General features: G+C 43.9%; 1 protein-coding gene across 3 annotated transcripts in view; it reads right to left on the bottom strand.

The window, feature by feature from the left end:
- GHR (growth hormone receptor) overlaps positions 1–27,176 on the bottom strand; it is a 1,187,134-nt gene that overhangs the window by 434,075 nt on the left and 725,883 nt on the right. The gene's annotated exons all lie outside the window — the stretch shown is intronic.

Here is a 27,176-nt window from a genome sequence, read left to right as displayed (position 1 = left end):
TAGTAATGTTGCTATTGCATTATTTCATTAATGAAAATCATATACTACAACTTCATGTTAGTATGCAGAATTCAATGCTTTAAGTGAAAAGGATGCACACGTCTACCAACGCCACGTCCACTGTATCCCTTTCCAGTGGGCTCTTTTCAGATACTGTTGTCGTGGCGCTACTCGGTTTCCCACCTCTGGTGAGCAAGGCATTCCGGACGGCTTTTAACGAGCCGAGGAGAACACGGAAACCTGACCCTGGCCGCCTGGCGTTATTGTATTTCCATTTGCTAATATAGATGACAGGCCGGCCAGTGGTCCGTACGTCCTGAGCATAACAACTTAGTAGCACAACCTTCTAAAGCGCGCGAAGCACGTCCTATTCAATTACAGAGACATTCTAGGAAAGTAAAATGAGAGTCGACGGGGGTGTGTATTTGAATACGTGTTAAGTGTCAGCTGGACACTGAGAAAGAATGCACAAAGAATATTATTAAAATCAACTTGCATTAGGATGTCATTATTTCACATAGAGTTTACAGAAAGTCCTCATTCTATTTCGTGGTGAACATGTTCAGAGCAGTGGCGGTTAGTGACTTTGGTGGGGTGTACATTTTGTCGCCAGATTTTGGGAGCGAGTGAACGTAATGTGCAAGCCCAATCCCCTTGCAGACGAGTTAAGGGGTCGGAATGTTTTCCCCAAGAACATTTTGGAAAAATGGTTTCCAAACTGTGCAATGTACTGCCCTAACTTGCCCAATATCAGGTGTAAATAAATAAAACTAACTATGCCAAAACCTAACATATCTAAACCACCTAGAGCTTAGTAGATCCTCAAATGTCTTAATTGTAGACAAGCCTCCAATCTCAGCTTAACTAAAATGTGTGATCCTGGGCTCATCATTTTCTCTACCTCTGTAGGCAGGCAACCAAGGGGTATCCTAATGCTATACCCAGTCTCTCTGGTGGTTTGACCAGCTTTGCAGTGATCAGCAACTAGCCCAGTGCTGGGTCTGTGCAACGGGCAGAAACCATGGCAAGCATTAAATTGTGGTGATGGGCCGCCTTTTGCCCATTCTAGACTGTTAAATGTGTGAGCACTGCAGTTAAAGTGAGAAACTGCATTATCACCTTCAAGTAAGTAACATACCCGTAACCCCTGCCACAAGTATTGTTGTGTGTTTTGCATTTCTCAAATGTGCTCAATTCATAAAAGGCACAGCTGGAGAGTAAGGTTTGTTTTTATAGGGCAGGCAGACTGAATTCCCTGTGCAGACCCAGACTTTCTTATCTAGAGTCAACCTGAATGTGTTATGTTTCTGACTGCGGCCTATCATGTTCTGCTTTCTTGGACGGTCTCCTGTGGTCAAGAGTTTCTTGTATCCATCTTGAATAATTGATATTATGTCACATTTGTATGTGTCACTCTTCACGCCCGACTAATCCTCCTGCTTCTAAGCACTGTAATCATACTCAATGTATCACACTCAGAAGGATGAAGAGCTGAGTCAGCTCTTCCCAGATGTACACTTTGAGAGTGCACCTGGCACACCTGAGAGTTCAGAATGTGGCCTGCAACTTATTAAGTTACTTATGATTTAACATAAACGGTCTCATCGCACGCTGACAGAGCCCTCCTTAGATGCAAGGTACCACCTCCTTTAAACGAACTTACATTAGTTTCCTCCTCACCAAGGCTACTAAGTAAAACCTCTACTTCGTTGGTGAGAATGTTCGCCGCATTAACGGGGGCCATTCTTTCAGCAGACTTTCAACCCTTATCCTGAGGTGAAAAACGCCAAGTTGCCTTCCGTTTAGCCCTGACCTATTGATAATAAAAGGAAGGCAATGACAGCAGACAGCATAACCAAGAAAGCAAAACGCCAGTCGCGTCTGTAAAGATCAGGCCCTCGGGGCCTAACCCGCAAAGAGGATTCAGGGCCCCGATGCCAGTTCGGTTGGACGGCAAGCTGCAGAACTGATAGTCAAAGTAAAGCACAGTAGTCCAGAAACGTTCCAAAAGGCACCCAAGGAGCTATTCAGCATCCCAAAAACCTAAAGTAATTTAAATACTGAGGTACTTAGAAGGGAGGTAAGCTGTCTGGCTCAAAACAACATGACCGCTACAGATGATAGATACATCGTAGCAGAGAATGCCCGGATGGTTCCCGCGGCAACCCGAGTCTCTCACCCCACCTTTGCTACCTGCTGAATTTGAATGCAAGCTGCCAAATGAAGTCAGTTATAGATTCTCCAGATTCCTTCCAATAATTGGACAAATAGTCAGGGTCCTTGTATTAGATCCAAATATCCGAGATCCTGAAGCCCCAAGAGACAGATGTGCAGGTACTTAAATTGCTCCAGGTGATAAAGGTTCTTATTCTTTTAAAAATGAAGCGATCCAAGGGTTTGCAAGGGTAAACATGCCCACAAAATGTACAATATAATGCACAGAGACACTTGTAGAATCGTAAACTCCATTCTGTAAAAAGCCTGTGGAATAGTCTGCAGCTTTGGAAAAACTCTTCTATCTCTTCTCATAGGCCAGCAGTTGCTTGGTACTCATATATTGAAGAGACTTAATGATATGACAGGTTATTTATAACGCGCAGAGGTTTCTAAGCGCAGACCCGGGGCTCGAACCTGTGTTGCTCCATGATGTCTTGCTTCCAAGGCGAGCACGTTGCCACTGAGCTATCCTCCCGAGACAAGCAATTAAGAGCAATTACGGTCGTTATTAGATGGATTTCATTTTGTATTAAAGAGAATGCAGCAGAAGTACATTTCTCATCATTGTCTCTTTAAATGTCCCTATTCTGTCCCGCTCAGCCAAGGCACATTGCACCTTGCTTTACATTGAGCACCAAACACAGACTACGCTTCTCCCAAAGCCAGCAGGTGAAAAACCAGCTTGAATAGAGGCTGTCATAATGTCAAAAGGACCGTGTCCTCCCAATGAGCCACAAAAATCAGCTTCTTCAAAGCCAGCACAACTAGTGGGGCCAGCAGGGAACAGCAAGAACATCCTGCTCCCGTGGCTGCTCCGCTCCGCTTGGTGAGGTATAGTTCTCCTTGACAGTATCTGACACGTCCGGTGAATCTGATGCAGTGAGTCCCAGACCAGCCCACACCAGCAGTGGGAACAGCCTCTTCCCATAACCTCTCTACTCTGGAAGGTAAAGTTCTCCTCGACAGTATCTAACACATCCGGTGCATCTGATGCATTGAGTCTCGGACCAGCCCACACCAGCAGCGGGAACACCCTCTTCCCATAACCTCTCTACTCTGGAAGGTAAAGTTCTCCTCGACAGTATCTCACATATCCAGTGAATCGGATGGAGTGAGTCCCGGACCAGCCCACTCCAGCAGTGGGAACAACCTCATCCGTCCGGTGAATCTGATGCAGTGAGTTACGGACTAGCCCACTCCAGCAGCAGGAACAGCCTCTTCCCATAACCGCTCTACTCTGGAAGGTAAAGTTCTCCTTGATGACATCAGACGTATCTGGGAGAGTGTGGGGTCGTCTTGTGCAGCATGGCTAGTCCAGCCTACTCAACCATGTATATGGCATTATTGCATTCATGGATGTATGCAATAACCTTTAAGCACATTTCCCACTCCAAAGTGTGTGAGTCAAAAAGGATCAACTTTTTTTGTCTGTGTTAAACTACCTCAACCTCATTCATCTCAACCTCATCTAATACCACCCCACACTCTCCCAATGTCTTGCAAGCCCCCTAGTGTTATTCCACTCACACACTGAAACTTCATTACCACACCCTCGTCCTCTCTCTGCCCCTCTCGTGTTGTTGTTTTGTTGTAGCTCTTCTGTGCTTGCTTGTGCGGCCTGTGTCGGCTGCCTCTACTCCTTATTCCGACAACAGGTTGATCCCTTCATTTTTTTTGTACAGGGAGCTTGTGGCAGAACAGGGATTAAACCTATGCTAACACTACAAACACCACAGACTACCCCCTCCTCCTGTATTTAAAATATGCAGCTTATGAATGGATCTACATACAGTCACATGAAAGTATAACATGTATAGCTCTTTTCATTACAACTCGTCTAGTAAAATGACTCAAAGACATATACATTTAATATTGTAAAGTGCAATAGTGTGAATAGGGGTTAAAGTGCCAAATGTGCAAATACGCAAAATACAGTACAATTTCAAATAATTCCCCATTCATGTTCACAAGTGATGCCATGCGGAATTGTTGTGGTTTTCTCAAGAATATTCAATTCTTTATTCCTACAGTGCTCGAGTGAGGTGTTTATGAGTCCCGGTAGGATAGGTCAGCAGCAACGTGTGCGCCTTGGAAGCAAGATGACACGAAGGAACACAGGTTCCATCCCTTGGTACGTGCTTAGAAACTTCTGGGTGTTAAGGCGCATTATAAATAAGCAACTAAGAAAAAAAAAACAATTATGCAACCAAAAATCAATTCCTGTAAAAGCCTGCGTGAGTGCTTTAAAAACGTAACATAAATAAATAAATGAGTCCTTTGGGTTCAGGTCGCTAAATGCACACTATTTCCTGTTTGTAAACTTTCTTAATCACTCGAGAAAACCCACACCCTTTCCACTCAGGATCTCCTATCCCGATGCCTTATTTCATCTACCACAGGATGTAGTTAAAAACCATTTCAAGACATAGCGTTTTGGCCTTTTCCCTCGAGATCCTCCCATCCATTGCGATCTCTTAGCATTTCTCGTCTATGCCTTCATCGGGACAGAGAGTGATTTTCTATATAAAGAGATCCAATCTCTTTGCTAACCCATCTAGGTGATATTCATTCTATAAAGAATAAAATACGTTGGAGAATTCTTCTTGGCATTCTAAGTCTGGCAGCGATCATTACAGTTACTGAGAACTGCTTTTTATAGGCATGTTATTTGTCACCCAGTGGTTTTGGTGAATTTGCCATCGAAACAGAATTAAGAAGTGGGGTGGCCATTGACTTTGGTTATTTTTGGTTCCTAGGTGACGCAGATACCCTCTTTTCTGAAGATGGAAGATGCTCCATTTCCGTGTTGATAGAAGAAATGACTGGCTTTTGGGACGCTGTCATCCAGCGGATGGATCTCGTGCTCAATGTTTCACTCCCACGCACTCCTAGGGTTTGTGTGCTGGGACTGTTCCCTGTAGACCTTCAAGTGTCTGCCGACTTACTGTTTTGGGCATATAGTGCGCCGATTGCAAAGAAACCAATATCAGAAATATTGGAGGAGTAATGGCAGACCTTCTATTGATGGTTGGTTGCATGACCTTTCTAGTCTTTCAAGTCGGGAAAAAGTAACGTATCAGAAACTGAGAAAGATGGATACAGATGATACTATATGGAATGTTCTTAACGATTTCTATTTGTGATGGTTTCTCTTATTTTTCTCTCTCTCTCTTCCTCCCTCGCTCTTTGACCTTACACTTCACCTCTACTATTCCTTTTACTTCGTTGTTTTTCTGCTGCTTCTCTTCTGATACAGACATTCTTGAAAGAAAAAGGGGAATGGGAGAGAGAGGTGAGGGGGATGGAGAGGAGGAGTGGGAGAGGCATGGGGAGGGAAGGGGGCAGGGAGCAGGGAATTGAGGGGGTGGGATGAAGATAAGAAAAGAGAGGAAAAGAACAGGAAAAATGGGGGGGACCTAGGCTCAAAAAAGGGGAAGGGGAATACAACGGGGGAGGAGGGGTAGTGAGAAGGAGGGGGATGGTTGGGAGGGAAGGGGGAAGAGAATTTAGGATGTGACATTGTTCTAATGTTAACATTGTATTAATTATGTTTCTATTGTATTTATTTGTTTCCAAAAAGAATAATGCACGGTCTGTAAAAACCTTTTAAGAAAACAAGAATTGGCATTTTAAATTGAACTACAAATCAGACCAATGCGGTGGGATTGAAAAGGGTCCAACAGGATTATTTCAGACCACCCCGCGAGATACTTGACGTGGAATTAAGAAATAGAGTGTGCTCCCCGACACGCTTTTTTTGTGTCACTTTTTGTTGGAAAATGTTAACTGCTTCCCACGTTTTCAGCTTGAGCAGGGCACCTTTAAAGTCCTTCGCATCCATTTCATGAAATACGAACAGTAGCAGATGGATCATGTTCTGGTTCCTGCATAATGCCCTTGTTATTTTTCAATATGGGGTTTGACAATGTGCTAACTGTAAGTTCATTTTGTAGCTAAGGATTTTTTTGGGGGGGCGGCTGACAAGATGAGCACAAAAAGAGTATCTAAAATTGCTTTGGAGACAAAAAATTTGGTGAACTGAACGTTATGTTCTAGAAAGGTAATGGCACTCTGCTGGCGTTGCACTGAGTTGGTCAGTGAAATATAGGGCATTGCTCCATGCAAAATGCAGGACCTAAAATGCAAAATGGTAAGTTGGAGATACCCATTGCGATATAGGGCCTCATTAGGACCCTGGCGGAGAGGGTTTTACGCCAGCGTAGTGCATGGCGTACCTCTCCGCCATACTACGAGTTCCCGTAGCGCCATGGCGGCCTTTTCCGCCTGGTTTTACCAGGCGGAGAAAACCATGGCGCTACGGGACCTCGTTGTTAATTACGCCACCGTATTTTACGGTGGCGTAATTAACTCCTTCCCCACTCCCATTATACCCTATGGGGCAAAAATGGGAATGGGGAAGGGCAGAATGGGGATTGGGGATTTACCGCCCCGCCAAGGTCGGAATGGGGCGGTAAATCCGCCAACCCCCATGGCGCTATCGGCGGCTTTCCGCCATGCTTCGCGGTGCATTTAGCACCGCGAAATCCGCCTGGGTCCTAATGAGGCCCATAGTGTTGTGGGGGCACACAAAACACACCGTAGCAGGAAGAGTTCAAATTGCTTTCAGATTTTATTCAGACATTTTACATTTTGTAAATCACAATACGAATGGCGATGTTACTCTTTTTATCGATCTTCATGATAGATCTCTCAGGCAATCGATGTCATCACTATCCAATTTAATGATATACAATTGATGGACAGCAACAGGATAATACATTGTGTCTTCCCTACCAGGATTCAAACCTTTGTCCTACATGCCAAACACAGATGTCTGGGATGATCACTTAACTCACTGAGCTATCTTTCAGCAACTCGATTGCAGAAAGGAGTATCGGAACGGTTATGGGCACAATATTGTGTTTGAAGAAGGAGCTTTTGCATAAATAAGTGTGCCCAGGCAATTCCGCACACTACAATCCTCACTCCTGGAGGAAAACTACTGCAGGGCAAAATATATCCGGCTACAGCATTTGGAGACACAGGGATGGCTGTGCTCTGTTATTTTCCACAGATAGAACTTGGCTTGGAGCGCAGTGGCCTGAGGTTGAGTTTACATTATGCCAAAAGCCAGGAATGGTTGCTAGTTTTTTCTGTCCGTGTCCTCGGTTGACCTACGCTGGCATAGTTATAAAGCTTGAAAGAGAGACAACTACTCAATGGAAGATGAGGGCAGCACAGTAAAAGAGGCAGAATGCAATACTTCATTTATCTGATTACCATTTTTTCTTATTAATCACTTGTAAGAAAACGAATCAGTATTATTTTGATATGATGACTTTTATGCGTAAACATTTCTTCATTGACATTCTGTATTCGTATTTGGGTGTATGTAGCATAACGCTAGAAAGGATTCAACACAGCACTGTACTTTGGGGTTAACAGAGGTCAGTGGAAGGGGACGTTACAGTATCTTAGATATCCCATATTACAGGGATGGGATATACCCAGGGCAGCAGGTCCTAAGTGACCCATAGGTATTCCCACGAAGAGCAGGGCTTTGAATTACTTCCTGTCCTCACTTTCATCTGTCTCTTCCCCTACCTCTCACAGGCCATCTCTGGCCGACTCTCAATCTCCTCTTTCTTTTTCCTCCTTCTCTCTGACAACACCTGACAATGTTTCTAGACAAGTCCGATCTATGACAGTATTGTCCTAACACGAGGTTCCCTACTCTTCCAGAACTATCAAGAACCACAGGTCCACCCTTGCTCCAGCCTTGGTCGATTTCTGCATTCACTCTTTCACCAATGGTTCTTTCCCCTATCATCTTAAGCACCCCATTGTGCAGCCCTCCTCAAAAAGCCTTCTGACGACCCTACCTCTTCGGCAAACTATCACCCGATTTGTATCACTCCTTTCCTGGGCAAACTCCTGGAGAAGCTGGCCATCTCCCAGCTTACTCTCCACACTGAATCTGTTGGTTGTCTCCATGACCACCAGTCTGGCTTCCGAGCAGCCACAGGCGAAACTGCTCTCCTGAGCAACCGCAAAGTTCTGTTCTCTAATCTTGACTCCTGCTATCGCTCTGTCCTCATGCCCCTTGGTGTTTCTTATGCTTTCACATGATTAATCACGCCACCCTGATTAATCGACTCTGCTCGAACCTGGGCATCAAAGATCAGGCGCTGGCGTGGCTGTCCTCGATAATTCTGGACCGACCCTCCCAGGTCCAACGTCGGTCCGTTCCCTCCACCACCTCTCTCTCCACATGTGGTATCCCCTAAGGCTTGATACTTTCACCCTCACTCGCCAATGTCTATCTGGCCCCTTTGGCCCACTTGATCTTCACCTTCTCATCTAACTTTCAGTGACATGCGGATGACACTCTGCTCTCTTTCAGGCTTCCCTCAGCCTCCTCATCTCCCTTGCTCATCCCTGAAAGTCTATCCGCGATCCAGGATTGGTGTGCTTCCAACAATCTCTGCCTTAATGCCAGTAAGATGCTTCTCTCCTTGGTGTCATCTTCCATTCCACTCTCTCCTTCTCTCCTCACATCAAAGACCTTCCCAAAAAAGCCAACTTCCAGCTGCACCTCCTCAGGGATATTCTACCCTTTCTCACTTTCCCCCAGAAGCTCACTGTCTCCAGAGCACTTTTGCAACAGCCTCTTTCTCAATCTACCTGCCTCTACTCTCCGTCCTCTGCAACTGATCCAGAAAAGGACTGCAAGACTTATCCTTGGCCTCACGCCCAGGGACCGTATATTTCCAGCCCCGAAATCTCTCCACTGGATCCCGGTGGCGGCAAGGATCAAGTTCAAGACCCTCTGCATCATCCACAAGCCCTTTTGTGAGCGGGCCCACACTGCATCCAACTCTCTCTGCTGAAAAACCCTCTTCTCTGCTACCTCCAACTCTCTGACGGTCAGACGCTTCTCTAGACAGAGAGTAGGGTGTAGATCTCTCTCCTCTGCAGATGCCTCCCTTTGGAATGGCCTCCCTGACCCTCTCAGACTTGAGATGGATCACCTGAATTTCCGAAAGCAGCTCAAGACCTTCCTTTCCACCTCTGCCCTCTCTCTCTCTCGCTGCCCTGCTAACTTACCTACCTGCTGTGCTGACTGGTTGTCTGGTACCCCCAGACTCTCACTGGGTATCAGGTTCCTCCTAGACCAGTCGTCTTTGCACTGCCTCCTGGACTGCTGCATACTAGGGGCTGTAAGCTTTAACCTATACAGCCCCCTGCCCTCTAGCACTTACCTAGTGCCACGCTGCCCTGGCTACAATTACTCAGAGTCAAGCTACCCTGTTCACACTTCCCATTCCCCTCTCCCTTGCACTTCCTCCTCTCCCTTCCCCTTGCACTTCTCGTTGCTGCACTTGCACGATCTGAATGACACACAGCCTAGTAGGATCGTCTGTCTTGCCTTTCCTCTGTTTTCTGTCCCTTGTCTTGTGGCGCCTAGAAACACTTGTATACAGGCACGATATAAATACCATATCATATCAGGAGTGCTGGAGTGGTCCTGCGTACAATTCAGAGTCAATGTCGATCAAAATGGACATAGAGGAGCAAAGTATAGCACCGACCAGAAATGCCAGCATAAGGAACCTCCTTTTATTGGTGTCTGTGTGTGATGAAATGACACCGCTATGCAGGAGTACAGCGAAGTGTAGTGGCTAAACTGCCTACTCAGGCCTACGCTATTACTAAACGAGCAGTGATTCCAATCAACAAGGTAAAGCAGACAGACCCCAACAGATATACCTATGTTGTCTTTTGTAATAAGATGGCCTGGAGGCAGGCTATCCTCTTCAGGCGGGGAGCCAGCTGATAGCAGTGGCAACCCAAACAGCTTAAGTACAATAGTGTAAATTAAAATAATTTCCAATCAAGGCATTATAAACATATAGACTTTTCATTTAACAATACAAATACAATGAAATAACTATTGAAAAAGTCCAAACCTATAAAGAGAAGACTGGAAATGCACATGGTGTAGTATGTCACCTCTTGACACTTGAGCAGGGGTGTTCAGGCAAGACACTGCATGAATGTCACTGTTCAAAAAGGATATGTCTTAGACGAATAAAATGAAATATTTAAAAATATGGCTTACTACAGGGGGACAGGGCATCTTAACAATATGTTATTCTTATCTTAACAGGCTTGATTTTGCCAGGAGGAGGTTCTTTTCAATTTTGCTATATCGAGCTGATGTTGAGATGGTGCGAGTCGATTCGATCCCACTGGCGGTTAGTGTCAACTTCAAGTTGGTTCGAAGACGGAGGCTCCCGAAGGTTTGAGATGACATTCGAAATGAGCAATTTCTTGCATTGGTTCAAGCAGCGTTTCAATCAGCGGCAAGGTCAATGACATCTAGCAGGTCGAGTTGGTGCTCGAGTCAGTTGCTTCCATGAAGGTCGAGCCAGCAGCTCGAGTTGTTCAAGACAGTTCGTGGCAATAGAACAAACTGCTGTCTGTATGACTTGAGATGCAGCAAGGGTTGCCGCAAGGGATTCAAAGATTGCTTAGAGTGACAAAAGAAGCAATGCAGGTCCTGTGGCTGCTCAAAAGGTATGGAGTTCTTTTGAAAGGAGCTTTAAGATGGCTTGAAGTGGTGAAGAAAGATTCCAGCTGCCCTTGGGCTTCTGCAGTGCTGTGGGTCCCAATACAGGGGCTCTAGGACAACCTAGGTCTTTCTGATACACTCTCAGTTCATGGAGCTTAGCTGGCATCTACAGGGGTTCCTTCACCTATAGTACCGGGTCCAGGTCACAGTGCAGCAGCAGGTCAGGCCCATGTGCACTGGGGATGGTTAGGGAGCAGCACTTTCCTCTGCCTTGGATGCCTCTGTCATCACCTAAATGGCAGTGGACTTAAGAACAGACTGCATCCCCAACAGAGGTTCAAAGGTATTTGTGTCTTCTTCCTGGTATCCAAAGATGAACCAAGGAAGGATTGTTGTGCGTTGCCTTTAAAAGAAAGCCCTTCACTTTCTGGCTATTCTAACTCTTTTTATGTGGATGATAACTTCAAAGGTCCTCTGGTGTCCCACCCTGGTGTTGGCTTTGTATGTCAGTGTTACATTTGAAGCACAAAATCCTTTACCCTTCCTCCCTGTGATTCAAGAAAGACAGCATCCTGGCTACTGTCTTAGTTGGTTGAGTGCGGACAGCCAGGTTAGCCATGAATACATATTGCCTGGCATAGCCTGTGCCTGGGCTCACATGGCTGACCCTTGCATGATTGCAAATTGCTGTGGCTCTCATAATTGTGTGCTCTTATAATGCACAATGCCACAGCCAGGAATGGCTTATTTTTAGAAATGACCCTGACAACAGACTGATTAAGGCAGACAATTATTATAATTTAGACCGGAGGTGCAGAAGTTAAAATGCTTCCTCTCTTGGTGGTGACTTTGGTACAAAGCAGCTTTGCCACTGGAGAGTAGGGGCTGCAGATGTCAGGAGACTGGTGCAGCAAAGTTATATGGTTACACTTTGCTTTTGGCATTGATCTTTTACGAAAGGGGGGCTGTTCAGCAGGTCTCCCTTCAGAAACAGAATTGCTGCATCATGTTATAATAATACACCCATGTCTGGTGGCAACAATGCCACACTCACATCCAACACACAATCATCCATTGCATTCAACCACAGGTTAATGAAGCTACATTCGCTCATTCATAGAGGGCACAATGAAAGCAGACAGCCACTGAAGAATCTGTGGTGCAGGTCAAGGACCCTCTTTCAAACACCACTGAGAGGTATGTGGCTGACTGCCCTCAGTGTTCTGTCAGTTGGTAGGAACTGATGGTCGCTCTCCAGGAGTCTGGATCCAACATGATATGCTATATTTTAAACTTCTCCAAATCACCACTGTAGTAGGCTCAAAGAAGCAAGGCATGTTGGCCTATTGTGCATAAAATAGAAAAGGCTGATGTTAGGCTTAATAAATCTAGCTCAAAGAGGTCCCAATGGAATGTTTTGTGTGGGGAGGGGCAGGAAATGGGTGGGAATGGCCATACGGATTAGCATGGTCTTGGGCAGTCAATTGGTGGTGTGATGTATCGAGGAATCTAGAAGCCCCCCCGTGAGGCTGGGGAGGTGAGCCTGCTCGGCAATACCCTCCCTAGGGGTAGAGGCAAGTGGGACCTCACCGGGAGAGACTCCCCCTTTGGGGACAAGGACTTGTGTTCCCATGAGGAACTCCCTAATGCTGGACATACTTTAACCTACATGGGATGCTCAAAAGGATCAGAGGATGTAACCTATCAGGACTGGGACGAAGAAATACCAAGTCAATGCCACTATTTTATGAGAAGAGAGCATATCCCTTTAAATACAAATGAGCAATCTACTGGGGTGAGCAGGTTGATTAATGAGCCCTCTGTGAAAAGGCAAAGTGGAGAAGGAGAGAGAGACAAGCACTTACGCAGACTTGGGGAACTCCCATGCTGCGTAGCAACTGGGGAAAAGGACAACCCGGAACCCTATGAGTTTCAAACTTGTCTGAGAATGCAGTGCGGGATGCCCGCGATACTGCGAAGCTGAAGGGAGAGAAACTAACCAAGCAGAAGCCTGACAGACTGTGGTGGCAAAACCACAAATAAGAAGACATGCTTTATAGTCTAACTACGAAATATCAACGAGACCACCCCCAAAAGCGAGTCATTGGGCGTCCGGTCACATAGTGAAGTACCAGGACGCTATGAAGAAGAAAGTAAAGGCGGAGAAAGAAATCCCAGCGAAACAAAACAAACAATGGTCTATGATTCAAAGAGAGGTGCCCAACCAACAAAGCTCCAGAGGATGTCCACTGTCAGGAATAAAGGTAACGGAAAATATGGGAAGCCCGGGAGGCACCCAGGGAGTCGTTATACCGCACCTCCAACTAGTATCAATGAAAATTATGAAACAAAGTTCCCTGGGAATCAAATTAACTTAAATAATATTGGTAGTAGAGAAGGAACCAGTGAAAAGTTGAATAAAGCTAGAGAGAAGCAATGGAACGGAATACCCTGGGAAAGGCATACAATAATCAATACCTAATGCAAGAAGCATATAATGTACGAAAGAGAACAAAAAGTGGACCATAGTTTTTAGAGAAATAAACCATAGCACTATACATCAAGAGAAGTAGCTCAAGTGAAGGGGAAATACAATTGTCCAGGAGGGAAAACCACCAGAACAGTAATACCTTAATGAGATACACTAACAGCAACAAAGAGAATATGAATGGTCTCCTAAGGAAAAAGGAATATATAATAAATAATGCAGTTGGCAAATTGAAGAGACTGATCTACGAAGTCACAAGACTAGTTGCGAATTCAATACTAACATTATTGCTACTAGGAGTGTCCTCGGAGAAGGGGTCATTCTCCTGATTTAAGTTAGTTTTCATAGTGGAAGGGTCAGATAGGGTACTTTTGGGCAGTGGACTGCTTTTGTTTTGACATTCACAACTGACGATTGAGCCTCTTAGTAACACAGGCAGTGACCACCCAAAGGGATAGGGAAAGATAGCCTTATTTTCGTAACTTTAATAAATACTATGCATCATGTCATCTAAGAGTCTGTGTCCTTCTTCTGACCCGCTGCAGTGGCTAAATAGCCAAAGAACACCTACAAGCTTTGTGTCCTTCCTCAGCTTTAAGGTGGCGCTTAAGCGCGACCAAATAGCAGAAACAAAAGAATGAAGGTTTCTATGTTGGTATATTTTTTCCCCACTCATGTCAAGTCTGATGCTTTCATAATTACACTGAAAGAAAGAGTAATGACTGTGCTTTCAGAGCTGGGTGCCTTTAATCTCCAGCACAGTGTGGTGAATACGCCTGAGGTTCCTGCCTGCGCATATACAGGTTAATGAGCCAGATAATTACCCTGATCTGTGTCTTTATAAAGTAATGCCATAATCCCAGTGCCTGGTGAAGTGCCATGTGGCATGTCGCCACGTGGCTTGACGCCAGTCTACCTTTAATTGAGCAACATGCTGACGCCGTCACATTGAACCACAGTCACACGCCAGAGCAAAGGCGCAGCTCTCTTTCTAGGAAATCAATGCGCCTCACTGCTTTTGGCTTCTCTTCTTTCGCAGGCTTTCTCCCCCTACACGATCAGTTTCAGAAACATTTAAGGCATCCCATAGAAGCGGGTTTGAAAAACCTCGAAACGCAGATTCCCGCAATATGGAAAGCGACAGAAAGAGAGGGAAGCCAAAATACTCCAGAAATAAACGGCTTCATATTACTGCCCGTATTTATATAGTGCAGTTCTCGCCGCGAAGTGACCAGAATGTATACTACTACCCATCTAAGAATCAGAATCAGCCCTATCAGGATTATATATATATATATATATATATACACACACACACACACACACACACACACACACACACACACACACTCTCGCTCTCTCACTCTGCAGAAACGTGACTGTATTATTATTTATTTTTGTAACATACTTCATTTATTACAAACCTTTATCTGTACATCAATTGACATCAAACAAAACATCTCTTTCCATGTCTAACATACTTCATTTATTACAAACCTTTATCTGTATATCAATTGACATCAAACAAAACATCTCTTTCCATGTCTTAAAATTCACAATTAATTCATGATTAAGATCCAACTTATTCACATTAAATATTTCATTCAAAAATGTCATTGCTGCAAGAATGAACGAAAAGTGTTCTCCTGTTAACAGCGTAAACCAAAACTGTTCAGCATTAAAAGATTTCCATTCTTTTATAAAGTCTCCCAGATATCTTGTTCTAAGTGAGGTTATGTCTGTCCAAAACAGCATAATGGGTCTCATTAGGACTCTGGCGGTGACGGTACAGCCGGTGCCGGTAAGGCACTAGCACCGTTCATACTGCCCCGCTGCACTACGAGTTTTGCTCGCGGGTTCCTGACAGCCCGCCAGGTTTTACCTGGCGGGCTGTGCGGCACCCGCGAGCATAACTCGTAATTGCGCCAGCACTGTTATAAACGGTGCCGGCGCAACCATGCTTCCCCCTATGGGGCAGAATGGGGATCGGGAGCCCGGCAATACCGCCACCCGCGAATGGGCAATTACCGGCCCATCCATCTCATAATGGGCCAGTTATTGCCCAATCGTGGGAGGCGGTGCCGGTAGTGAGCATGGTGGCAGCAGTGCCTGCCATACAGGCACGGTTACCGCCATGCCCGCAATGAGGCCCAATGTGTTTTCCATTTTCCATCTTTCCTTTTACTAAGCCGAATCGTCGTTAACCTTTTCAAGAGCTGTCTGAAAACCCATCTTTTTAACTAAGTCGCGTCTGTCCATCTGCATTGTTCGGCGCCATGATGCCTCTGCTGACAGTTGCACTCTAAAAGTGCCACGACAGAGAGATAGAAAATAGAACTCTTTTCTTTTACTATAGCATGCACATAATAGACATGTACGCTTGCCTTGAAAAAGCTTGTTAAAAGATGAAACCTGTCAGTTTTAACGGCAAAACTATTTGTACTTACACTAAACATGAACGTGTGTAAGATTAAACAACTTGGAAAGATTTCTCTGTGAACTAAACAAAGCTGTATTATTTGGATAGGGCAAATTGAGCAAGTGATGTCTAATGGCAAAACATAAATGGAACATACAAATCTTGAATGTTGGAAACAACCAATCTGCTTCAAGTATAATTTCAATGTGCCCAGCTGGAACGCCAAGGGAGCAGCCTGGTTCTCAATTGTCTTTAGGAAACACATTGCACAAGCATTTCACTTTTACGTGGGCACAGAAGGTACTCCAACCAAAGCTTCTATGCCTCTGCCACACCGGGTGATTTCCTCTACCGCAATCTATGTTTAAAATAAAAACACATGATTTTGGACAATCGTAAGGAATGTTTCAAAAAATGGATCTTTGCCCAGGACCTTGGTCCATAATTTGTATTCATCACAAGAATGAAAATGTATTCTTCTGTGAAAATATACCTAGCCAAACATGTTCATAATACTGCAGAAACTCTTGTGCAATTACTCCAGGGAAAGGTGTGCAGATTATAATCTCACAAGCACTGTTATTCTGTCTATATAATAGCATACACAAACCACCATATGCATTGGGTTTAGGAATGTTCCTTCAGGAAGTAACAATTGTTGCAAAGAGCATTACCACAAATACAATACGCAACGGCATTGCATAGAGTGTGAGTCCCTCAATGATTGTATTCATAATGTAAGTCCTTTTTGCTCAAGCCTCGAAAATAATTGCCCATTTACTTGAGATGTTTGAGAGAATAAATATTTTATTTGAGATAATGACGTATTAGTCATATTTGGTTTTCTTCTAAAAAATACCTAATTTGGGAGAGCATGGTTAAGTCAATAGCAACAAAATCTAAAATTTGTGATGCTACAACATGCTGGCAAATTTCTCTTTAAAATACGAACAGTTCGGCTCCTATATATGGACATTCGTGACATTACAGAAAGCCTAATAGGGCAAAATGAACAAGGGAATTTAGCTAACAAAATGTGAATACGAGAGAGAAAGTTGGGTTTTTATAGACAAAATGCATCAATTATAATGACTTTGGGGCCAACTGGAATACCAAGGGACCACACTTGAATCTGTAAGTAGTCCGTTATTTATTTCAGCTGTAATGATGCAGTCGACCTTTTCAAGGATAATCCAGAAGTGGCCTCCGTGTGAAGAACAGATGAGGTTGACGTTAGAAACTAAGGAGACTTGAGAATGGGCTTGAGAGATGCTTACAAGGTTTACACACAACTGATTTCATTGTGCTGTAATGTTGTACTGAATCTCACTGCTCATCTGAAATGACACATTTGCACAAAAAGGGACACGTTCTAAAACATGCTGTGCTGTAGTAAAAGTATGATGAATACTTTTGATTCAGGGTTGATGGACTAAAGTTACTGCATAAAGGAACCCTGCCCCAGAGAAACAGAATGGAATAGTCAGACATTGAATTGATTGTGGAGGCATTAAGGTATTATCCGCTCCTGACACTTTGTATAAAGACGATATTCCACTTGTGAGCCTAGCACTATTCCCAGGATCAAATGCATGTGCTAGGCTCCCTTGCCCTTCTTTGCCTGTCTTTTCATTTATTAACAGAGACAATGAGAATCAGGGCTCCTATGCGTGGGTTCTCTGGGTGGAAAAACTATAATGGCGCAATCCTATTGAAAAACGCTCTGTGAATCCGGCCCAAAGGGGTTTGTCAGGGCAACTTGCATTCATTCCGGCACATGTTCAGGAGATGTAGACAATCAGCACACAGTAAAGAAAAACTCCACTACTGCACCTGACTTTAATTGATGTATTTATTTATTTGTTTATGGTTTTATAACAAAAACTTTTACAAATGATTTTTGAAAAGAGAATAAAGCAAAACAAATTCATTTCAGTTTAAACAACAAACTAAAAATTATTCCATACATAATCACTCTTTCAAATAATATTAAAATGCATTAGAACAGAGATACAGAAAATAAAAGAGAAAAATGGCCAAAAAGACGAGTGCAAAATACACTCTTAATTAAATTACTAATTGAACATTTTACACACATCATTAAAAAAACCTTAAAACACTAATTTTTAAAGAGACGCTTTCCCACGGAGCATATTTAACCATAAGCAGTTCAATGACACAAACTGAAGATTAGAAACGTATTTTCCAAAAAACATCAGTCTCTGCGATGCTAAAGCAGGGCAATAAATCAAGAGGTGTCTCAAAGGTTCAGTAACTTGGTTATTTTGGCAATATCTGCAAAAGCCCAACTCATGTTTGTTATTTGTATGCCTAATATTTAAAATGTCATTAGTAGGAAGAACATTAAAACAAAAATGCATAAAGGTATTTCTAATGCGTTTCCCTGGAAATTTAATCAGGTACGATTCTAATGTACCAATTTCTTTTTTGTAAGAAATGATATGACAATATAGTTTAGAATTGGTAGTTCAATCCATCGTTTTGAACCAGCCATGAAGCCAATTTTTCTTTTTTTACAAAGTTGGGGTTAGTTAATAAGATAGTCTTTGAAGTCCCAATCATGAGCAGGATTGAGAGACACATTGTACATCATTCTTGAATGAAGCCTTTGTTACCCAGTCCCTCCTTACCTTTACTGCCAAGGAGTCCATAAAGATGTGATATAGGTTCTGTCCATAGCTTCCTCATGAACAGTGGCTTCTTCCACTCCACCAAACTGGTAAGTGACTGAAGACCCAGTGATACAACAGGGTAGATGGAAGAACAACTCCCTCCATATTAAGGCCTCATATGGATCAAGTTCCCCAAGAATCCATTCAGGAAGGAGTTCCAGACCATATATTAATCCCGGAATAACCTTAGCAACATAGAACTTCATAGCCGGTACAAGCGAAAACTGACCATATTTTATATCCACTTTGTCCATCTGTATTGCAAGTAAGAAGGCCTTATTCTTTAAGTAGTTCCTATAGAATCCTCTGCAAGGATTGGCCACAATAGGAAAACCCAAGTAGACCATAGGGTTCATAGCTTGAATCTTAATCTTATACGTGGGTTCAACCCACCCCAAGGCTTTCAGCAGCCTAATTTCTTTCCTGGCTAACGTTTTCTTCTGTTGAATAATAAGGCAGAATGTATGGTGATGTATTTTACCCGGAGTAGCCAGTAGCCTTTTATTGCCTTCCTTCAGCAGCATACCACCAACAGACTGGTTGAATGCCAATGCAGTATATGTTACATTCTTTGTTTCAAGAGATGAATTCTCAAAATCCTTCAAATGATATGATATGATATCGCATTTATAACGCGCCTATACACAAGTGTTTCAAGGCGCGACGAGGCATGGGGGGGGACAAGGGGAGACAGACAACGATCCTACTAGGCCAGGTGTCATTCAGATCGCGCAAGTGCAAGGGTAGAGGGGAGGGGAAAAAGTGCAAGGGGGAAAGGGAGAGGGGAAGTGCAGTATATGGTTAGTAGAATAGCAAAAAAAAAATGATCAGGGCCAGCTGGTGGCAAGTGCAAGGTAAGTGCAGGCAAGTGCTGGGAAGGAGGGCTGTAGGGATACAGAGACAGTCCCACAGTGCAGGGGTTGCCAGGGAGGCAGTGCAGAGGAGAGTGGCTGGGCCAAGGACCGGGTTCGGTGGGTGGCCCAGTAGCAGATTCAGTGCAGTTTCAGTAATTTTAGCAGGGGAGAGGGGGAGAGAAAGCGGAGGCAAAGAGGAAGGTTTTGAGGTGCTTCCGGAACCGGAGATGGTTCTCCTCAAGTTCCAGGGAGGCAGGAAGGCTGTTCCAGAGGGAGGCCCCTGCTGCGGAGAGAGATCTACCCCCTTGAATCCTTGAATATGCACAAAGTGTGCATATTCAAGGATATGATCTTTTTATCATTCCACCTTAAACGGTTGTCCTGTTGATTTATCCTGATCTGTGAGTTATTAAAGAAAACATTTTGATGACAGTGATCCCAAAGGAAGCCGGCAGTTAGCATCGCGTGATCTCTAAGGTCATTACGGATCACCTTAAAGCAACTCTTCATGTTGAATAAGGTATTGGATACGAAAATATAATCTATACAAGAGGAGGACGTGGCACGAAACCATGTATCCAAATTACCTTTATCACTCTTGTCAGTTAAGAATAGTAACTGGAGGCTCCATCTCTCAAGATTCGTATGCCACAGATGACTGTGAATTCGTTTTCGATGTGCCACATTTGTGAGTATCCCACCCTCTTCTCCACCCCACATACAATTTTGCAGTGCGACATCTTTCGTTGTTGTGTGATCATAAAAAGAAGAAGTATAAGAACAGTCTGCATTGCAGTCCCCCAGAACTATCACCTGGCCCCCAGAACAAGTAATATACTATTCCTCAATTTTTTGATTGATCTTCAAGAGAGTTAATGACAAATTGCCCTCTGAACCCCAATAGATGTTAAGCAACAGAATATCCTTCATATTAGGAATACCTTTGACTCTAATAGAGGCAACCAAAACACCTTTGCATAAAACCGAATAATCAATGATACTTAAACCCATACCCTGGTGGACTGCAATCAGGAGACGCCCAGCAGGTTGGTCCCATAAACCCTGTAAGGCAGGTTCCCCAGCAATATCATATCCTTCAAATAGGGAAAGGCCAGTAATCCATGTTTCTTGGAGACAGAGAAGGGAGTGGGTTTGAAGATGTTCACACATGGTTTTGTTGGTACATAATGCAGAAAAACCACATACATTGCATATAAGTAATGTCAAATCCCGCCTCACTTTCATTTCGTTCAGCTGCGCTATAGATTCTCTTAGAGAAATGGCAAGTCACCTCCACCTTTCTTTCTCATTCCCACCATCATACTCTTCCATTCCCCTGTAAATCGATGCCACCTTGTTTGAAGAAGTGACCCTTTCCACTCCATCCCTAACTCCATTAGGTATGACTTTAGATAGATAAGGCCTTAAGTCGTAACCTAATTTTAAGAGATTTTCTGTTTCATTAAAAAGGATCGCATAGACCATTCTGGAAGGGATTACCAGTCTGATGTAATCATAGTACCTCAAATGTATGAAATCCACAAGCTTAATATCTGCTTATCGATGTGAGTAGCATCAAAGAAGGACTTTCATTGAATAATGCCTGTTTGATTCTTTTACTTAAATAATTAGGACCCCCAGTGTCGAAGATATAATTCAAAGTTACGCTCAGGTAATCCTGGAATGTAGGATCCTTAACGGAAAGGTCAGTCCCATCATTTCCCAAGGGGATATTTAGATACTCCTTCAGTGGTTGCCTACACCAGACGGGTTGGTCAACCTCGCCCTGGATAAAAGCTTTGATCTGACCTTCTTCCCTGTTGCTAGCGTTAGTATTTCCTGTGTTAACTACCATCCCAGTTATTATGGGCCTTCCTGAGCTGGCCAAGACCACTGTAGGGTCTCCTACCTTTAGATTGCTCCCTAAACCAGACTGCTGTGAAGAAGATGGCTCAATCACAGTGATAGGATGGTTTGTGTGGCTGATCACAAGCGTACCTATCGTCTTTTTCCTGCCTTATGATCTGCTTGATCATATAGCTGATGATAGGTTCAGTTAAAAGAGTGTTTGAGGAACGGGGTTCAGAAACCTCTTTAAATGTATTTTTCCATGTAATTTACCCCTGTATCTAGACTAAGTGTGGGGCCAGAGGAGACTGTCCCCCTCCCCAACAACTGCTCCCTCAACTGAAGGGCCCCCGAAAGTCTTAGGAATAGATGTAGACTTAACCCACAGAGGAGCTCTCTGATTGAAAATGTCAAAGGTGCCTTTTGCTGTCTACGAAGATCGCATACTTGTGGGTATGTGTCTCTTCTTATTTTTCACGGCCTCATCAAGTCTGCCAATGGCAGGAGCGTAAAGACCCACCTGACTCCCCTCTAGTGGGGCTTCAACATCTGCCACGCTATGTTCAAAAGCCTGCTCAAGGCCATGCATGGAGTTCCCTTGCTCCAAACATACCAAATCCACCTCAGGCAGTGAGGAATCATGCAGCTCTACACAGTCGTGACATTCCTGTTTCCTCATGAATTTCCTTGAGGATTTATTTAGGGCATTCTTATCCCGGCTATTCTTACCATTTTTTTTATTTTGATTCAGCAGTATTCCCGATAGCCCAATGTCAGATGCTCCCCTTGCCCTATTTTCAATCATATCGGGATCACTACTCAAGACTGGACCCTTATCGTCCTATAGGGGCCCAGACACATCCGGCATAGGACGTTCCAATTTATTTGAAGGAATGTTTACCTTCAAAAGATCAACCAAAAGGGAGAGGCTGTTGCTAATGTCAAACAAAATACCTTGTCTGAGTAATACATTTTGTACATAAAACATTCTGCAAAATCTTAATGGCAACAACCACAGGATTATAGTCTTCATTAATTAAATTATATGAACTCTCAAATTGTTGAGAAGAGGAGGCACTCAAGTTGTTAATGGTTCCTCCACATTTATCCAGATGCATGCCTAATAATGAAACCTCCCCGTACAAGAAATCAGAGGGGTATTCAGGTAAGAACCACTCAGGTGGTCAACTTGAGTTGAGATGCGTTCACTTGACACCCCTTTGAGTGACAGCGCATCTACCAACAATCAACCCCTACAACAACAGCAGGGTCGGAGCCCTCATCAGTGATCCCCATTACAAGCCCCCCCTCAATCGCACACACATCATCTCAGGAATCCCTAGCTAGGGGGAGCCTAATAAAGGGTGGAGGTAACGGTAGAGCCACAGTAAGTGCCATGCTGTTGCGGCAGGACGAGTAGACAAGAGATGCAGTAAGGGGATCTGGCAGCCTTTGCTTTCTTTCTCATGATGGCACAAATAAAGAAGAGATGGGCAGAGGAAACCCCACCTATCGCCTCGCACCCAAGCCACAAAACAGCCTAAACAGAACTCTCCTGGGCACCGAGTAGTATGCGCGCCCTGGAGCACATACCCAGCAAATATATCCAGAAGAGGAGAGCGGGGTGCGGGGCTAGCACTCTAGATAGAGTTAATGTCCAAAGAAAGTAATCCAGCTAAAGTAAAAGTAAAGCAAACAAATGTTGCGATGTAGGAAACGGCGTGCAAGTAAGGCTCCAAGATGGGACAGTAGTCTCCCCAGCCCAAACAGCACTCTCCGGGCACTCCTCGGTGCGCGAGCCCGGCAAATATACCTGGAAGAGGTGTTCGGGGCGGGACTAACGATCTAGATAGAGTTAATGTCCAAAGTTACTGTCCAAAGAAAGTGATCCAGTTTTTTGGCGTGTAGGAAACGGCGTGCAAGTAAGGCTCCAAGACAGGACGGCAGTCTTCCCCAGCCCAAACAGCACTCTACGGGCACTCCTCCGTCCGGTGCACCTGACTTAATACATAACTTGAAATGTCCGACCTGCTTATGAGAACCTGACCATACAGCATTACATTATATTTTCCATATTGTGACACCCGCTGGAAAACCGCAACTCAGGCCCTTTGCATGTGACGAGTGACTGTGTAGGCGAGTCATTATTTCTGAAGCCCTTAAAGGCCACAGAAACATCTGCACATTTTGAAATGAAGGGCCAGTTTATGAATAAAGTTACAGCTGTATGTAGAAAGTGAAGAGGAGCCGAGGCGACAAGGGTAGGCAATGCATGCCCTTCCCTCTGTTTCCTGTGGCAGCTGCGATGGCTCCTGAGGTGGAGGTCCATGCCGATGGACCAGACTGGAAAACGCTTGATGGAAAGATGCTGGCTCCTAACAGACCCTGTGCCCGGGACTGCACCCAGGCACCCTCTGGCAGTTGGGGACTTGCGTGCTAGGCCTGGGGGGAGAGGCGGATGACATTACAAGATGCCTCCTGTACAGGGGTGCTCTGCCATAGGTTAGAAAAGGAAGGCAGAGAAACGAAGAATGCTAGGTAAGTTCAGGCAGAAACTCCATGCGCCAGAGCATTTGAGCTCCACTGCATCCCTTTGTTTAAGGGGACATTTAAGGGGGTCTGTGTGTTCAGGTTGTCTTCCCGCAGTCACTGTCCCTCGGTGCTTGCAGCACTGGAGCACGCGTGAATAGCCTGAAGGTGGCAAGCTTGCAGGAGCGGGTGGTGTTGCCACTCCTGCTTCTCTCCTTGCCTCAGATCGCAGGCCTCTCGCATCTACCTCTACCTGGCTTTCGCGCAGATTGCCCAGACTGCTACAATGTGCAGGAGAAACGCCTTTAGATTTAGACTCGATTCAGCGGGTACATTACAAGAGCTGCTACTAGATTACCTGGCCAATGGTAAAGCGGCAATACATATCTGCTCTTTTTCCATACAAATAGAAATGTACATCTCTTGACAATTAGCCGGAGGCCTTCACAAACCCGTTAAGTTTTGAAAACCAATCGTTGCTGTAAGAATTATCATGCAATATCAGATCCTACATATTTTCCTTGAGGTGACGGCTTCACACGTGTTTGATACCTGCTGGGATTTTTCTTAACTCTTCTGAATGTATTTTAGCTTTCATGGGATGTGACTGATCCTTCTGACCTCATTAATGCACCTGTGAGTCCCTACGTCTGCCCTGAGTCATCATTCTGGAGGTTTATTTTAGCAGGGGCAGATGCGTATGCTCTGCTCATAGAACAAGGCCACGGCCTTCCACTCAATTGCAAGAATCGCTCGGAACAATGAAAACCTAAAAACCATCACTCCCCTTAAACAACAATAATGTTTCTCAGGAGGCTTTCATAAAAGCTCAGATATTTCTGAGGCCCAATCCATTTAGATCATCTCATGCCCAGATCAGGAAGGTGAGGTAAAAGACTCCTGATATCTACATTCTTCAGAAGCTCTAGTTCTAAGCACGGTACGGCACATAAGGGGCACAGGATGAAGTAGGGGTGTGGGGCAGTGGGAGGATCATTTCCCTGCACATTATTTGGTACTGTAGGTGCGCAACAGTTTGGATGTGTTGTTCTAGACGTGCACCAGGTGGCCCTAACTCATATGTCTGAGGGATTTAAATGGATACATATATATATTGCATGTAAATGGTTTGATTGATTGTTGTTCTGCACCTCCTCTCTTTTAGTCTGTGCTGCTTTGGGTCGAGCATCTCTTGTGGTACCTATGCTGCCATCATCTTTCCACCATCTTTCTTGCTCTACTTTTGGACGATTTCTCGCTCTACTTTTGGATGATCTCTAATCTATTACCGTCATCTTTCTCGCTCTACTTTTGGACTATCTCTAATCTACTGCCGTCACTTTTCTCGCTCTACTTTTGGACTATCTCTAATCTACTGCCGTCATTTTTCTCGCTCTACTTTTCGACGATCTCTAATCTACTGCGGTCATCTTTGTCGCTCTACTTTTGGACTATCTCTAATCTACTGCCACCATCTTTCTAGCTTTACTTTTGGACGATCTCTAATCTACTACCGTCATCTTTCTCGCTCTACTTTTGGACGATCTCTAATCTACTGCCGTCATCTTTCTCGCTCTACTTTTGGACTATCTCTAATCTACTGCCATCATCTTTCTCGCTCTACTTTTGGACTATCTCTAATCTACTGCCGTCATCTTTCTCGCTCTACTTTTGGACGATCTCTAATCTACTGCCGTCATCTTTCTCGCTCTACTTTTGGACGATCTCTAATCTACTGCCGTCATCTTTCTCGCTCTACTTTTGGACTATCTCTAATCTACTGCCGTCATCTTTCTCGCTCTACTTTTGGACTATCTCTAATCTAATGCTGTCATCTTTCTCGCTCTACTTTTGGACTATCTCTAATCTACTGCCGTCATCTTTCTCGCTCTACTTTTGGACTGTTTCTAATCTACTGCCGTCATCTTTCTCGCTCTACTTTTGGACAATCTCCAATCTACTGCTGTCATCTTTCTCGCTCTACATTTGGACTATCTCTAATCTACTGCCGTCAACTTTCTCGCTCTACTTTTGGACTGTTTCTAATCTACTGCCGTCATCTTTCTCGCTCTACTTTTGGACGATCTCTAATCTACTGCCGTCATCTTTCTCACTCTACTTTTGGACTATCTCTAATCTACTGCCGTCATCTTTCTCGCTCTACTTTTGGACAATCTCCAATCTACTGCTGTCATCTTTCTCGCTCTACTTTTGGACTACCTCTAATCTAGCTCATGCTTTCGCTGATCTAGTTGCAACAGTTGGGCAAAAACATTAACAATGGTTCATTGAATCATAATGTACATATTCACATCTGAAATAATAAATATATGTTATTTTAGAAATACTGTAGAAACATTGGAAACATCTGTGGGTTTAGTTCCTGACTAGCCAATGTCTGGTACATAATGAGTGATTTTGTTTAAATGTACGAGTACAACAAATATACGTATTCTGTGCTTTAATTTCCAAAATGTAAGTATGGCTTAGGTTTGTAAGCTCCTAACGTCACGTTGGTTTGGCTAAAACCGGTACGCCAAGGATTTCGTCTGTTGTTCATGTGTGGGCTTACAACATGTTATGGTTTATTTAATGTTTTAGATACAAAAAAGAGGTATCAACAATAATACATAATTATACAGCACTTTAAATATCTATAGTTACCTAAGAGGACAATAATAAAAAGGAGTTTTTGTTGTAAGACATTAGTCAACCATAAAGGTATGTAACATATTTCCAAAGGATCTCAACTATAGCTTTATTGAGGCAATTTCAAAGTAATCAATACTCACAGCAGGGTAGTATCGGTAAGTAGATGTTTTGCATTCAGTATTGTGTCACCTCCCCTTTGATTGCTATAGTCTCAAAGGTACCCTTTTATCCTATTTGCAAAGTCCTAGAGCTTAATTTCTAACAAATCAATGTAAAACTGAAAACAGCATTCTGAAGATGGACCAGCCACTAATGTGAAAGTGAGCACTTCTCCTTTTGTCTCATATGCACTACACCGGCAGGTATGCATGTCGACCAGGGTTGTCCAACTCCAGGCCTCGAGGGCCGGAAACATGTCAGACTTTTCGGATACTCATCATTAATATTCTGAAAAACGGTCAGGATTCCGGGCCCTTGATGCCTGAATTTGTACAACCCAGATGTAGATGTTCTCATGACCATAACACAGGTAACACTGTTCCTTGTTCTTTGCCACACACCAGGCATATGTCAGAGGCCTATAAACCACATTTTTGCATTTGCACTGCCAAGCTATATTTGCATTTGATTCTGCTGTGAGAGTTCAAGGCCAAGCTCTGAGAAGTAGCAACAACTGCTGTACATAATTGTAACCCACATATCAGAATCAATGTCACTACCGAGTGCCGCCACCCATGTACTATTTATCTTATCAAATAACTCTTCAACTGATGATTTCTTGAGAATGATATGAGATGTGCTGTAGATCGCCGGACGATTCACATGAAAGATGATATGCATTTGGGCGCGTTTACTTCTTTGCTATTTTACAAAATTCCATATTTTGAATTTTGACATGCAT

This window comes from Ambystoma mexicanum, chromosome 6p, assembly GCF_040938575.1.
Source record: "Ambystoma mexicanum isolate Mex_15411 chromosome 6p, UKY_AmexF1_1, whole genome shotgun sequence".
In the NCBI taxonomy this organism is placed as follows: Eukaryota; Metazoa; Chordata; class Amphibia; order Caudata; family Ambystomatidae; genus Ambystoma; species Ambystoma mexicanum.
This window is presented reverse-complemented; position numbering and strand designations above follow the sequence as displayed.